Consider the following 17,223-nt stretch of genomic DNA (forward strand, 5'->3'; position numbering starts at 1 on the left):
TGGGCAATAACTTTTGGGAGGATGAAAAAGTCACGGCACCACCAAATTCATCAGATGTCTGGGGAGCTTAAGAAAAATGCCTGTCTGGCAAATAGAAGGGTATCAGAAAATAATGGAACTGGGAAATGGGCAGGAGTTCTATTTCCAGTCCTATTTCTGCCCCCAACTTCCCATGAAATCTTGGGAAACTCCTTCTAGTCTTCAGTTTCCTTAGTTTCTTCAGAGGGAGGCCAAGAGGCAGAAAATTCCTGAGGGGCCTGGAGAACTGCCTCCCTGGAAGAAGATGCTGAGGCAGCTGGAGCCCAATTAGGGGCTAATTGCCGAGGCTACTGTGCTGGCTGACAGGTGAGGCCAGAACCCTTCTCCTCGGCCCTGGGAACCAAGCAAGCAGTCAGGATCTCAGACTCACACAGAAGATAACAGGGAGATGTGAGGTTGGAGGGTCCCCTCAGGGCCCTCCCTCCCAACTGCGGGGCGCACGGCAGGCTTCCTGAGTCACTGCATGCAGCAGAGTCCCCAGGGCAGCAACCCAAGCTGCACGCGGGCATTGTGCTCCTTAGGAAGGGGCACTGGTTGACGTGGTCCAGCGCACTCAATGCAGGCTTCTACCAGGCAGAGGGCCGGCCAACCAGCCCTGAGGCAGCTCATTCTAATGCGTGAGAGAGTCAAATGGGATTTTAGGCTCAAAAAGACTTTTGACCACCACTGCCTCTTTGAGAGTGAAAATGGATGGTAATCCCCATGTCCCAGAATTCTCATGGTCTGTCTGTGAGATGCCAACACTGTGACAACCCCACACTCTTCCTGGCCTTCCCTCCACCCCGGGATACAAGGCTGGTGATGCAATGGGAACTTGGGCTCCAGAAGGGTGAAGGGCGAGCAGGGCAGCAGGGGAATGCTCACCCACCCTGGACTGGCAAACCAACTAAACCAGCACCTCCCTAACCCTCCCTTTGGTCCCTTTGCCTTGAGTGAAATCCAGGCCATGAGGATTCAAGAATGTGCCTCACAGTGATCCCAGACCCCAGCTCCTTATTAGACGTTTCCATACTCATTTGAGCACAATCAGAATTTTTTAATCATCTTCCTGAACATCCATTTATGGGGACAGATCATTTCCAGATGTGATTCAATATACAAAAAAAAAAAAGCGCATTCATTGATTAACAAATGATTTCTAGATGGAGAAATGCAATTAGCAATTAGCAATCCCCAGCTGAAACTTGCATCAAATTCTGTTTCAGTGATACAGAAGCCAGGTATCCCCTAGTGTGGTCTATCTCTTTTCAGCTGAGGTCTCTTCCCTAGGCTGACTCCAGATGTATCTGTTTCTGACCAGAACAAACAGGAGCTGGAGAGAGTGCTTTGGCCTTGACCAGATTCTCTCTCCCACTTCTGTTGGTGATTTCTCACAGCCCCCAAGCTCTGAGCCACAGGCAAAAGCAAATGGTCCACAGAAGAGTTCAGAGCTGCCCATCAGAAGACAGCTTTCTAGTCCACACTCGACAACGAATTGCCTGGGAGCTTTAGGAAGACACCTGCTCTGTCTGTTCTATTCATTCCTCATTTGGCTACTCGCTGTACCAACATTTCTAAATCACGTACTGGGCACTAGTCCCTGATCAGCCTATGCTGTGTGTGCCCTTGTCCACAGCAGACATTGCTAATCGATGATTGTACACTTTCCCAAGATCCTTCCCTTGGTGCACTAGGCACCCACTAAAAACCTACTCCTGCTGCAGAGATTCAAATCTGGGCATGACTCGGTGTCTTCAGCCTGAGCTGGCAAGTCAGCAGAAGAGGCAGATCCAGACACACTTGCCACAGAAAGCGGCAGGAAAGCAAAGCCACAAGTGAGGGGAAACTGGAGATTCCAGAAAGGGCAGAACCGGGGCTTGATGTTTGGGCTCTGATGTAGGAACTTACCAGTTCAAAGAGAGATGTGCCCATCCTAGAAAGAAAATAAGGATAGTGAGAATTTGGGAGATTGCCCCAGTGCCAGTCAAAACCACTAGACTGGCTTTAGTTCTGCCCAGACTTAGCACCAGCAGCTGACTCCTGTCCACCTGGGGCCTGCTTTGCTGCTTTTCTTCTTTGGCCTTTCAGAGCCCCTGCGGTTCCCCTAGATGCCCCACATTCCATCAGTTAATTGGTTTGTTCCTTCTATTCTGTGCATAGCAGATACCACGTGACATTTGCATTATTCCCAGCCCTCTTTCAAATGATATCAATTCCTCCAATGACCGTAAGTGATTCTCAGTTCCTGAATGTTTCGCGGGGCCTCTGGAAGGGCAGATGCGCCTATCAAAAAGGAAAATGTCTGCATCTTGGGCTGCAACCAAGCCACAACTTAATTTCCTCTTCTGGCTGTACTTCTTGAGAAGTAAATATGAAAAATGGGGCTGGGGTGACTTTGTCTCAGATAAATATGCGACACCCTGTAGCTGGACAAACAAGGTGCTTGGCTGGAAATACGATGTTCTTTGGCTGGCATCTCCAAAACGTGACAGATTCTTCCCAGATGCTACTTAAAGCATGCAGTGAGCTTTTCCTGCCTTGATACACTGCCTACACCAGACTTTAAAACTCAGGCAGAACGCAAACATAGCACCAATAAAGCTGATGCTTTTCAAATAAATACTAGGTCGTAGTCACTAACAGAAGCGTTTTGCCTGTGTTTTCTCCTTTAATCCTCACTGCAACCCTCTGAAGTTGTTTATTACTATTACTATTAATATTTTCCCATTTTACCAATGAGGGAACTGAGGCTCGGTGGGGTTAAACCAATTGCCTGAAGACACACAGCTAGTAAGTGATGCGGCACGGATTTGAACCAAAACCTAACTCCAAAAACTGTCATCTTAATTGCTACCGTGCGCTAGCTTAATTGCTTTAAGTGTCAGCTTAAAGGCTAGAGGCCACGCCTATGGACTCTGTCTACCTCATGCCCACAGGGTCCCAGCTGACGCTTGTCACCATGACAACAAGCATTTATTTGGGCCACAGAGATTCTAAGATCCTCAACAAATCAGAACTCCCTTTTGTTCTCCTTCCAGGAAGTTTGGGGGCCTCATTCTGCCGGTGGGGCCTCTGGCTGGCCCGGAAAGCAGAGGGGCTTGAGCGCTAGGGCTCACCCTCAACAGAATGGTCACAGCTCTGGTCGAGAGACAGGAGCATTTCTGAGGAGCCTGGGGCAGGCGGAGAGAAGGTATGTGCCTGGTTACTGCCTCACAGCAGGGAAGGAAATGCAGTGTGAAGGCCAAAATACAGACAATTGACAATGTGCCACTTTCACAGCCAAAAGCTAGTTTTCCAGGCAAAGCAGAAATTCTATATTGAGCATACCCCTCTGTCACAGCCCAGGACGACGACTTTTAAATACAAATATAAAATAATAACATGCAGAAATTTGTCATGGATCTCGGTTAATGACTCACTTTCACCCTCCAGATATATCCATTACCACCAGCAGGAACTACCAGCCGCCCTTTCTTTACGGCTTCCTCCGCATCGCATCGGCAGGGCCCCGGTGAGCCAGGGAGGGGCTGGGGCTGGGGCTTGCGCAGGCGCTTCTGAGCAGGCCGCCCCCTGTCCCGCCCTCCTCGTTCCTGTCACCTGAATCAGATGGCAAAAAGGTGGGTCAGGCCGCTTCTTCATGTGCCATTGTGGAAGTCTCTGAGGGAGAAAGATGGTCTTTTCTCTTTCAGGCTATCAGTTCAGCCCTGGACATGTTTTCTGAGTTAAACTGGATCCTTTTAGTACAGGACAGAGCTCCTCCTGGACGGTCCCTGCAAGGGTATAGGTTCGATTTTCCCCCTGAGTTACCTTGCCCCTGGGGACTACCCAGGCCTTTGAGCACACTCTTGGTGACCTCTGACCCTGTCTTTCCATCCTGGAAAGTCACTGGGGTTTAAGCCCCTAAGACTCTCTCCCTCCTCTCCTGGGGCCCAGGGGCTCTCACACTCTCCTTTATGGTTCTAGAATTTGCCTTGCTCTTTCCTCCAATATGCTCCTTGGACTTCGTCCTCGTGGTTATTCTCTCACCTCCAAACTGGCCTTGAAACCAGGGCTTTCCCAACTAGTAGCTCAGCTTCCAGCCGAAGTGCAGATGACTTCAGTGAGTGGAGCTCTTGTGGGGGCCCCAAAGCAAACCAACTCTGTTCAAAAGTCTCTCCTCGGAAGGAGCTTGGGACAAGTTTCCTGGGGCAGGATTGGAGAAAACTGTGGGACCTTATTCCCTCCCTCCCCGCAGTGAGTGACCATCGTCTCTGAAGGGTCTTCATCTCTGCAGCCCAGGAGACTGTCCCAGATGTGGGTCCTAGAGAACCCGGCCTTGCATGTCAGCTCCCCCCAGAGAGGAGCGTTGTGTGCATCTTCCGCACCTCCAGAAGCTCGACTGACCTGCCTACGACAAGAGTGTCAAGCTCAGGGGATCTGAACTCAACTTTCCCATCACCCCCCACCACTCAGCACCAAACCTACTTAACGCCCAACTCTCTTCTCTCTTTTTTTTTGGCCACACTGCACAGCCTGTGGGCTATTAGTTTCCCAACCAGGGATTGAACCCGGGCCCTCAGCAGTGAAAGCACAGAGTCTTAAGCGCTGGATGGGTTTGTCACCTCGGAGCCCTTCCCACATGTCACCAGTCAGCCACAACTCCAGAGACTCCCTCTCATTCGTTCCACGTACATTTGTGGCATGCCTTGCGTCTGTCTCTGCTGAAATGTCCCCACTGCACACGCCCCTTTCCTCTGAGTTTTGTTACAGCCCTACTGTGAGCCTAGTGACTGGGGTGGAGGAGAGAGAAGCAGCCAGGCTGAACCTTTCTCTCTCTCCGTTTTCTTTCTCTCTAGAATTTGAACTAAGAGAGACAGAAACTGCAGTAAAAACGTTTGAGGCTCTCAAGGTCATGCATAGTTTGGACCAGAGTAGGTGTCAGGGCAACCCAAAGCCGTGGGCAAGCTGAGATTCTGAAGGAACAGAAATGAAGGGCCTTGTAGAGGAAGCTCCAGGGAAGGAACCTGGAGCCGAAAGAAGCAGAGAGACAATGTCGTCTCAGAGAGCGAGACACAGATAGTCTGACAAGCACCCCCTGGAGACTCTCCAGACTCCGTGAAGCCTGGCAGTGCTCTCAGCCCCTCCCTCTGCTTACTGTTTATCCTCCTGTTTTGCTTAAGCTCATTTGAGTAGTTTTTGTTTTTGTTTCTTATGATCAAATAACCCTCAACTGAGCCGAAAGCTTAGAATGAAGCTTTACTTTTCACATGTTCATGATGAGACTCCTCCCCAAAATGGGCAACCCCCGAAGGCAGGTCCCACACCCTGCGCATCCGAGTCTCTTTGGACAAGGGGCAGACCTGGGCATCCGTGGAGGCACCTGTCAGCAGCATCATAATTCTCCAAGAACACTTTCATTTCTTCAAATCTATTCACTGCCCAATCAGTCATGGAATACTGACCATGGCCCAGCATGGCCCTATGGCCCCCTCCCAGATTCTCCTTTTGTTCTCTTTTCAACCTTTCCTGTCCCCAGAGACATCCCTCAGGGGGCAGATATCAGGGAGAGGGGCCAAACATCATTCACCTTGCAGGCGGCCAACAAATGCCCTGAAAAATTGCTAATTGTTCATCTTTCATTACATATCCACCCACCCATCCATCCATCCATCCATCCATGCAGTCTATATAGAGCACCACTCCGGGACTCACTGGGATTGGAGACACAGAGATAAACAGCATCACGTCTCTGCCCTGAACTCAAGGAGCTCATACTCTTGAGTCCACGTAACATCAGGAACCAGCGTGCTCAATCTCACCCCAAAAGCATAGCCAGAAATAGATGGGGGAGAAGTTACTGCAATCTTGCCCAGAAATCTTCCCGCTAACATCTACTATCCCTAGAATAGGGGAGGAGCTGTCAGGCAGCAGAGGAGGGCAGGACCCTCTGTACCTGCTGACATCACGTGAGAGGTTGACTGTCATCCTTGCCCAGGTATGAGGCCAGCCTAGGAATACTCACTTGCCCTTTGTAATGGCAGAGGAAGAGTTTATGTTAATGCTTCAGTGAGCAGATGTACCCATCATCACCACCACCACCATCGCCATCATCACTACAACCTCCATCACCACCACCAGCATCATCGTAACCATGATCATCGTCACCATCATTACCCCCACAAAACTTACACAGCGATCACTACATGCCAGGCAGAGTTAAATACATATTATCTCATTTAAGCTTGTGGCAACTCTACAGGACAGACATTATCAGTATCCCCATTTCACAGATAAGGATGTGGAGACATGAAAAGATTAACTAGCTCAGGGTCACCAGTTTGTAAGTTGTGAAGCTGGAATTCTACTCTAAGCATCTGGCACTTGTGTCTGTACTCTTCACCCCCCTGTGAAACTGCTTCCGATGAAAAGAGATGGACTTCCTGCCCTGGTGATGAATGGACAGTTGAGACCAGCACATAAAGAACAAGGTGAGAACAAGGCAGCAGGCGCCTGAAGGGGGGCTTTAAGTGAAAGGGGGGTTGCAGAGAGTGAGCACTGCAGTGGGGAGAAAGGTAGCCAACGGCTGGAGAAAGCCTCTCTCTACCTTCCGGTCACAACATGGTAAAGCGTGCTTCCACTGGGCCAGACACTGTGTAGGTCCTGGGGCCATCGCGATTTCTCTTTAAAAGTCGGCCACACCTGCCTTATGCCTTGTTGACCCCGAGCGTGTGGGATTGGGAAGAACTAAATCACGGTCCCAGAGCCACAGAGCAAGCTTGGGCCTTATTAGAGTTCAGTACTGGGGAGGAGTGAGGTGAGTGGGCAGAGGGAAGGGGCTTTGGCTGGCATTCTTGGGACCCCTCATCAGGCTATAGCGGCCCTATGACTGGGAACCCAACCAACCCGTCAACTCCCCATTACAATTGTCACTCCCTTGCTGCCCAAAGATACTTCCGAAGGATCTATCCTTTGTGATACCCAGTTATCACTAAGGTATCCTTCAAGCTGAGCCCCATTTCTCTGGATGTTAAAGTGACCTTCAGAAGTTAGTCTTAGATTCATAAGCAGCTCTGAGCCTGGGGTAGGAGTTGTCAAGGGAAAATCCACAACAGGTAACACAGTGGCAAATGGTCTTAAGGGCTACGTAAAAGAGACTGCGAACTCTTGAGAGTCAAGTTTGTTAGTCTTTGAGAGATAAGACTGTGATTAGCATGTTAATTAGAGCTACATTTTATTTAGTGCTTAATATTTACCAGACTCTGTGCTGAAGACTTACACACAAAAATCACATTTAATCCTCACAACAACAGTGCAAATTGGTTCTAACTTGAACAAAGTCTGGTTTTCTGGTTCTGCTTTTGAAAGAATTGTCTCAGCATGATGCCACACTCAAAGGAAACTCTGTGGAGACATCAAAGGGATAGAAGAACCGACTCAATCAGCACTGTAGTCCCTCAAGGAAAAACCAAAGTGGCATCACCATCCTAACAGAGAGAATCTTCTCAAAGATCATCTTTCCCTAGTTCCTTCTCTTACCACCTGTTTCACATGCTTGACAGATGTCCCCAATCTTCTCTCTTCCCTCATCCCTAATGGGTAAGAAAACGATGGCTCCCAACTAAGCGAGCACAGGCTCCAACTCCTGCCCCACTTCCCCTTTCTGGCTGGGCCCCTGTCCTTCAGCAGCACCCTGCCCTTTGCAGTGGACATCCTATAAGCCCCCATGTCTTCCCCTCACCCACATCCCCCAATCTGGGTAATAAAGACGCCATAACTTTCAGGCAAGAACAGCAGATGTGTTTGTTAGCCAGCAAGGGGAGGGCAGGAGAGAGATGTCTTATTATGGTGGAGACTGAGCTTTGGTACTTTCTGGACCATCATAAATGAATTATCAGCTACAATTTACAGATCAAAAAACTGAGGATCTGAAGCATTAAGTAACTTTTCCAAATCAAACTACTAAATGGATTTGAACCCAGGTCATTTGCAAATAAATGATGAAAAACTGTAAATAGCTGTCATCTAGCCAAATGCTACTAACTCCTGTGGCTAACGCTAGATTAATGACATGAATACACTCTTCCCACTACTCTTCCGTGGGCCGAGACACAAAATATCCTTTCCCATTTTTGATCTTGTGACCTCTGGGATGTCACAAGCACAGATATACACCTGATGCACGCATGCAGATCTGTGCACACGATACGCACTCATGCACAAAAGGCACACTCCCACGACCTCACCTCCTGGGTCTGTTAAATCTCGGCAGCTTCTACACTGGCAAAAGGGAGTCTAGTATTTGAAACGGCTCCTGAGAATCCAGCACTTCTGCATTTTAGCCTCCTCTCCTACTGTGCAAGGGAACGCATTCTCTTCACCAAAGTAGAAATAGCCTTAGGAAATGCTGGGTAAAGCTTTAGGTAAAGCCTTAGGTTTGTGCTGTAGGGAAGGGAGCAACTGAAAGACGTTCAGTTACCAAGACCAGAGCAAAAAGGCAACCAGCTGGGGCCCATCCTGTTACCCACTGGGAGGAAAGAGGGGGATGGGGTTTGCCTCCTAGAAGAAGTGGAGGATTTTTTAATAATAGATTGAACACTTTGTTTATATTTGTAAGAGTAATACTTTTTCTCTTTTGTATTCCCCTGAGCATGACCTAGTCCTTAACCAGCTAAGGTATATATTAGTTGGGTGGAGTGGTATGGGGTGGCTAGTAATGGTATAGCAGGAATGCATAGAAAAAGAGTTAATATTCAGCTCATATTATTGAAATACGATTTCACAGTAAGACAATAGGCCTGAAAGCTAGGCACTGACTAGAGAGAAAAGATGTTCTAAATCTCTTTAGGTTCTATTCAACATACTGACAATCAGTCAGGCATGCAGTCATCAATATCTACTGAGCCCTTCTCTGTCCATTCTAGAAAAATAGCCTCATCCTCAAGAAACTTAGGGGGGACAGACCACAAATAAACTAACGTAATACAATATCAGATATTGATCAATACTAAGAAGATAACATTGGGTAATGTGATGTGTCTGTCTGTTTTGCAGGGGTGGGTAGAGGGCCTGTGGTCCTCAGGGAAGTCAGGAAAGACTGATTGAGGAGGGGACATTTAACCTGAGACCTGAGTGATGACATAGCAACCAAGCAAAATCTAGAGAACACAGAAGTAACAGCAAGTGCAAAGGCCCTGAGACAGGAATGTGTTCAGGAAATTGGAGAGAAAGACGAAGGATCATTGCTGCTGGAGGATTGTAAATGAGCAGAATGGAGAAATAGGAAACAGGGGAGGTCTAAAGAGGGTAGGTCCTATGGGGCCTTCGAAACTAGAATAAATAATTTAAATTTTGTTCTTATTACACTAGCAAGCCACACTGTTTTAAGCACGGGCGTGACACAATTTAATTTATACTTAAGAAAGACCACCCTGACTACTATGTTGGGAGACTGGCAGGGTTTTTCAACCTTGCCACTGTTGAAATATTGGGCCAGGTAATTCTTTTTTTTTTTCCTAATAAATTTGTTTTATTTATTTATTTTTGGCTGTGTTGGGTCTTTGTTGCTGCGTGCGGGCTTTCTCTACTTGCAGCAAGCGGGGGCTACTCTTCATTGCGGTGCACGGGCTCTCACTGCAGTGGTTTCTCTTGTTGCGGAGCATGGATTCTAGGTGTGTGGCTTCAGTAGTTGTGGCTCGCAGGCTCAGTAGTTGTAGCTCGCGGGCTGTAGTGCGCAGGCTCAGTAGTTGTGGCACACAGGCTTAGTTGCGTGGCACATAGGATCTTCCCAGACCAGGGCTCAAACCAGCGTCCCCTGCATTGGCAGGTGGATTCTTAACCACTGTGCCACCAGGGAAGCCTCCAGGTAATTCTTGGTTGTGGGGAGCTGTCCTGTATCTTACAGAACTGCTAGCAGCATCCTGGCTTCTCTCCACTAGATGCCAGTAGCACCCTCCCACCTTCCAGTAGAGACAGCCAAAAGTATTTCTAAACATGGCAAAATGTACCCCCAGGGGGACAAAATCACCCCCAGATAAGAAACTCTGCTCTATGGGGACACAAGTAGAAGAAGGAATCTCAGTTAGGAGACTGTAGCCATGGCCCAAGTGGGAGAAATGGTAGCGTAGATGCTGATGGTAACCATGGAGATGATGAGAAATGTTTTGGGTCCAAGATATATTTTGAAGTTAGAGCCAATGGGATTTTCTGATGGATTAGACGTGGGAATGTGAGAGAAAGAAGAGTCAAAAATGACTCTAAAATTTGTGGTCTGGGCAACTGAGTAGATGGCAGTTCTAGTCACCAAAATGAAAAATGCTTGGAATAGGGGACAGATACGGGGACAGGGCAGCCAAACAGTTACAGTGTTGATTATGCTAAGGTTGAGCTTCTTATTAGATATCCAAGTGTAAAGACTGAGAAAACAATTCAGGCAGACAGACAGATCAATAGATAGAGATTCAGGCAGAAGATAAGTGTAAATTTGAGAGTGACTCACGTAGCAATTGAAGAAATTCAGACTATGGAATTTTTTTCTACAGTGTATACAGGCCATGAGACTTGCTGTCAAATTCAGGAAGAGGATAATATACAGAGGAAGGAAAAGCTAGGAGTTCACCCCTCCCAGTCCTGAGGGATTAGGAGGAGAAGGGGGAACAAGCAGAAGAGACAGGGAGTGAGATAAGAGGCTCCAATATGTTGAATAATCGGAGGGAAAGCCAGAAGCGTCTCCTGTCCTGGTTCCCAGTTGGGACTCTGGGTTAATTTCACTTCTAAGTCTATTCCTGTACCAACATGGCAGCAACCACACCAAAGTAAAGTAAATTGTGAAGCGTACTAGAGCCAAGGGAAGACCAAGCTTGAGTTACCTTTTCTGAGCCATTTTCAGTTTCCTTTTGGCGTGTCTGGGACCCAGACATTCCCACAGGCCCTCCAAGGGGGGTTTGTATGGCCACTGCATTGGGAGCCAGAGTGTCTGCATGGATCGCCATGGCAGGCGGAATAATGACCCACTGCAGAGACCTCTCAGGTCAGAGTCAGACGTAGGATGCAGCAGACCCTGAGTCAGCCAAGCAGGGCAACTGAGGATAGAGAAGTAAAGTCACATGTCTGACCAGCTGCTGACCTCAGCCATCAAAGACAGCAAGGCAAGCAGTGACCAGACCAAAGGACACTGCTTCAGAAATTGGAGGGTCATCAACGCCTGAGGGATCTGAGAACATAGTATTCCCTCTTCCCACACCCAAATGCCATATGGAGTAAGAGAAAGGAGAAGACAAGAGAGCTGGAATCAGTTTGAAATTATTCAATTGGACCAAAATTTAGTTTTATTTCTTCTCTCACCACCCTGTGTGTGGGAGCTCATGTGGAATATCAGATCAGTTTTAGGAAAATAAAGAAAGAACAATTTCTTTCATCAGTGTGGTTAGCATGGATAAACTTATTACTGCAGGACATATTGGTCAAATAGCCAATCCAGGGCTGTTTAGCAAACCATCTTTGAGATCCAGCTGTGCTCTGACTCTTGTACTAGGAACTGAGTATTTGTAGGCTCCCATTCATCGTGCAAGAGCTACATACACCAACGTAGTTCAGAAGCACACAACAGTCTTTGCTAGTGTCAGCAGGACAGTCCCAAGAGGAGTGGCAGGCTGTGAGCATGCCTTTGGCTGAAGGTCCCCATTCCAGGCTCTGTGGGAGCGGTGACACACATGATGAACTTCACACCTCAAAGAGTATGTGGTTCAAGTGGGAAAAACTGTCCACCATTAGCCCGTATCACTGTTTAAATAAGAAAAACATATAAACAAAAATGATAGAGTCACAGATCCAAAGAGTAGTGGAGCTGGAAGAGACTTCAGCACTTGGTGGTCTGATCCCTCATTTAACTGAGAGGACACTGGAGCATGGCCAAGGATCAGACCCCTTCTTGATCACACAGCAGATTCCAGGTGGAGATGGAACCTGTCATATCCTACAGCTCCTCAGTGATAAGAGCCACATAAGTGATTTTAAGGAGTTACTGAAAAACTAAGCCTATAGCTATCAAGGAGATGAACTTTAAAGAGAATCATCTACTTCCTGGGCTAGGGCTAGGTTGGAGACAGATGGTGTCCTAGCTCAGGCTGCTATAACAAAATACCATAAACTGGGTGGCTTAAACAACAGAAATTTATTTCTTACAGTTCTGGACACGGGAAGTCTGAGATCAGGGTGCCAGCCTTGTCAGGTTCTGGTGAAGGTCCTGGTTTGCAAGCAGCTGCTTTCTTCCTATATCCTCATGTGGAGGAGAGAAGGGGTGGCATGGAGGGAGGAGGGAGACAGGCATCGGGTCTCTTCAACTTCTTATAAGGGCACTAATCCCATTGTGGGGGCCCTACTCTCATGACCTCATCTGAACCTAATTACCTCCCAAAGGCCCCACCTCCAAATACTATTACACTGAGGATTCAAAATATGAATTTGGAGGAGACAAAACATTTAATCCATAGCAGATGGTCTAGGAAGATGCCGTTAGAGAGGCTGGGCACCCCAGCACCATCAAGGGTCTTGGTGCCATCCCCATAGGCATGATGCTACCTCATATAACAAGCACCTTCAGTGCCTATGGCGGTTGAGCTGTCACCAAGCCAGCAGGCAGAGCAAGGCCACAGGGAATTGCCCTCCGTGGCTCTTTCTCCAGCAGCACTGACCAGCTGCAGTAGTTGGCTGTGGTGTTGCGGGCGGGTGGGGGGTGGGGTGGATAAACAGAGCTAATACTTTGAGTACTAGCTCTCTGAAGCTGCACCCTACAAAACATGGGCTGCTTAATTTTTTTGATTTATGACAATTGTATTCTCATTTTACTGAGACACATTCTCCATACATAAAATGGAACCAACTTGCCATTCCATGCCTACAATTCAATCTTGCCATGAATCAGAAACCCAAGGACCTAGTTCTTCCCTTGGCTCTGACACTTGCTCTAGAACCTGGGTGGTGTTCTTTCCCTCTCTGGATCTTCCTTTCTGGGCAATGAAGGGATTAAACCTCCTGTCCGTCTTCTAGCTCTGCCAACCTGGGCTTTGAAGAATGAACTTGGTGCAAGAAGAGGTTCCCCACCTGCCCTCCTTAACCGTAGATGGTGGGAGTGACTACACAACCAATCACCCTACTCCTGGTCCTTAACTCTTTGACCTTCAGGAAACCTGGGGTCTCCTTCTGTCCTGGATGGCATTCTTAGCCCGGCAGAGTTGGCCTCAGGGGCCGGGAGTGGTAAGACTTGAGAATATTCCCCCTGGTGGCCAGAAAGCCCATCAGAAAGAAAAGGCCCCGTTTTCTTTCTTGGATTCCCTAGCACTTCCTTGAAGCTGAAGGAATGACATCACAACAAAACAAAGTTGCCAAGACATACTCTAGAAAAATGTCCTCACATGGTTACGTTTTCTGCAAATTACAGCGTTTGGAGTATAAATCAGAGTAATTGTTTAAATCAGAGTGACTGTTGAAACAGATTTCCAGTGATCAAATCAAAAACGCAATCATTCTTGCGGTTCCTCCAGTGCTTAGAGCCCCACACGCTCTGAAACTGTCGGTTGTCAGTTACACGGAGTGTTTACATTAACATGCTGCCCTAACAGAGAAAATATATATTTTAAGAAGAAAATGTGAATCCAGGGTTACAAGAATGTTTCTGAAACAGCTAAGTCATCTTGTTTCAAGTAAAACCAGATGTTTGCATCAAGAGAAAGCCAATCATTTCTTTTAATTATGCTCAATGGTCAGGCCACCAAGAATACCCACATGTGTACACATGAGCCGATGGAAATCAAAGGCTTTGTGACAGAGAAAGCAATCAGCAACTCCCAGACCACCAAATGGCATCCCCAGCACCAGCTCTGGGCACTTTTTGAGTTCCTTCTCTGAGAAAACCAGGGTCCCGAGCAGGGCCAGGCTCAGGAGTGGATTCTCCAGTCACGACTGAGGTTCCACAGAAAAGACGCCTCGACAGTTAAGTTGTCCTCTTAAGCACCCTGCCCAGGACACCCCCCTATCAGCAAAGACTCAGAAAAGTGATTAAAGACAAGAGCCCGTTTCCCTTGTTGTCTTTATCCTGAAGGAGATGCAGTGGACTCACATGCCAGCCTGCATGCCCAGGTGGTGAGTAGAAGGTACACCTGTTAGTTTGGGCTCCACTCTGATGCACTGTGAGGTGTGATAGCCCTGGTGGAAGGTTCTCCAAGGGCCAGGCAATGACATCCCCGGCAGGTGGGCAGACGGGAAGGCTTTTGGAGCTATCAGCTTCCCTCTGAGATCCAGGCTCAGTCTGAGAGAAGGTCTGCTCTCCTGAGCAGACGTCACTGCCTGCTGGGGGTCTTCACTGATGGACTCACAGCGATTCGTTCTAGAAAGATCCTGGAGCCAAGTGTTCCCCACAACCAAAAAGACTGGCTGTGCCCTTAAGGCTTCCTTCCAAGCACATCCACAGTCCCTGAGCCTTCCCCCAAGTCCTGAATATTTGTTCCAAACAAGACTCCAGCATCTGCGTACTGCTTCTAGTAACACTACAAAAATTTAATGCTTGCTTTCAATCTGTTCAGCAAACTTCATTGTTTAGGCACCAGCCTCACAATTTTCACTATTATTAGTTTTCTTTAAATTAACACGCTTTCCTTTCTTTTTTGGTTTTCACTTAAATAGCTTCTTTAGTCTTTTCCTAAAATAGTCAAGAACTCACAGGTGTGCTAGTTATATATCTTTTAAATATGTGTTAAAATAAATATATGCCGGGCTTCCCTGGTGGCGCAGTGGTTGAGAATCTGCCTGCCAATGCAGGGGACACAGGTTCGAGCCCTGGTCTGGGAAGATCCCACATGCCGCGGAGCAACTAGGCCCGTGAGCCACAATTACTGAGCCTGCGCATCTGGAGCTTGTGCTCCACAACAAGAGAGGCCGCGACAGTGAGAGGCACGCGCACCGCGATGAAGAGTGGCCCCTGCTCGCCACAACTAGAGAAAGCCCTCGCACAGAAACGAAGACCCAACCCAGCCATAAATAAATAAATAAATTTTAAAAATAAATAAATGCCATTGAAATGAAAATATTCACCCATATCTGGGCTAAAATATTCTCACATGCTACCATCAGTACTTGTCCACAGCTTTGGACAATTATTCTGTAGAATCCTAGCATTTCTTCCGAACTTTTAATCAGATTCCTTTAAATGACCCGGCAATCAGTGAACGCAAGCCTGTATCCTTTGTGAGCTCTGGAACCACCTTTCAGCACATTGGTGATGGGAGGAGTTCAAGACCTGCTTTGTTCTTCCCATTAGAAATAACCACCATTTCCCACCAAGAGAATTAAGGGAGGGTTATTTTCTCCATGATTCATTATGAGAGGATGTGAACAAGAATGCAAATATGCACTAAATGTTTTCTCCAAGTCTTCACTGTGCCCCCAAAGTTCCATGGACATTGCAGTGTTTTCTTCAAAATAGATCCAGCATGGGGAGTTGTAAAGGAAAGCTAATCCTGTATTATTATTAAACTAAGAACTCTGCTTTGAACTCAGCCCAGAAGTCAGACCACGTCTGGGGAGCAGGCACTCGCTAATCACTTCCTGGCTGCGGCTGACCGGTAATGTCCTCAAAACCAAGCCATCCTGGGCAGGCCCTTCAGACCCCCCATAAGAATAAGACAGTGGTCTAATACTCTAAACGATTGTTTTGAAAAGTGTTTAACTCCATTTTGTCGAATGTTTGCTTGGGTCTTTCAACCTCGTGGATAAAGCACCCTGACTTGGCCCCAGGTCACCGTCCTGTTGTGTAACAGTGGGGTTTGCACTGTGGCTTCAGAGCTCAGAAGCTTCATCTGAAGGGCCATTGCTGCGATTCCACCCATTCTTTCCTCCAACCTTTTCACAGACAAGTATTAGGCACCTGTTGAATGCAATGATCCAAGATATTTGCTTTGGGGGATTTGAAGATGCCTTACTCACGCCAGCAATTGACCTTTTTAAATCCAGAGACAATGCCAGGAACATTCAGTCCTCTTTTAGTTCTCTAGACATAAATCTCAGAACAATGCAGCATGCTGTTTAAGTAAGAAATTTTTTGGAAAATCACTTCTCTTGCAAGAGGTTGGGTCAAAGACTGAAGGGAATTTAATTAGAGCCTTGGAGATGCAAACAGGTGCTGATACCATCAAAAAAAGAAGAGGCTGAAGAAAGTGGCAAGACAAACTCCATGTTGTAAATGTTTGATCCCACTCTCAGCAGCTTCAAAAAATACGATCAGGCCTAGCAGGCGCATCTGGATGCCTGGCATACAGCTAAGCAGAGATCCAAAGAGATCCAAAGCAGGTGGGTCCCTTCACACCTTTGGCTACCTGGTATTTCCCCTGGGAGGACGCCTCGGCTCTTGGCCCTGGAAGTTGACGTTTGGTAAAGATGCCTGCAGGGAAGGAGGCCAGCTGTGGGCAAAGGTCAAGAAGATACATCACCATCTTAGGACTCAGGGTCCTCACGCTGCCACCCCAGAAATGTTGACCTTCAACCCCACAATGAATTCCCACACTGTGAAAAGCCAGCAGCTGACCAGGCTGGTGAAGGCTGCTATCTTAATCTCACGGCCTGAAGTCTCCCATAGCTGAACTTCACACAATTTGGAAGGTTATTCAATATTCATGGACAAATGGATCTTTGAGTGAAAGATCTGTACTGTACACTATCGCATGGGAGTATTTCAACTGGCAGAGTATTTGAGCAGCTGGGGCCTTTGCGGAGAACTCAACACATGTGTGGGGTTCTATACACTCCACCTCGCGGTGAGGCTCACCTAGAATATGAACAGCTCCACGCCAATCAGCAATCTTACAGTTCACCACCAGAGGGCAGCAGTTCACAGACACAATGGAACCTCCCCATTTGAGAGGGGAGAAAACTGAGGTTAGAAGAGGGGTTAGCAACGCACCCATGGCTCACAGGGAGGACTCGACAGATCCAGGTTCAGAACCCCAGCCTCCCTACTCCCAGCCAATGCTCCTCCACTGACCCCACCCCCACCCCACCCAAGGTCTCCGGGAAGGAACATTTTGGATGGTTTATGCATCTTTATTTACAGTTCATGAAGTTGCCTGGTCAGACCTGCAGCTTCTCCCGCCAGGAGTCGCTGGATCCCCCAGCGATTCCTGAGATGCTCTATTTTTACTTGACCCGCATTAAGAAATACATTGCACCTTGCAACCCACA

This window comes from Stenella coeruleoalba (assembly GCF_951394435.1).
Source record: "Stenella coeruleoalba genome assembly, chromosome: 13".
Taxonomy (NCBI): Eukaryota; Metazoa; Chordata; class Mammalia; order Artiodactyla; family Delphinidae; genus Stenella; species Stenella coeruleoalba.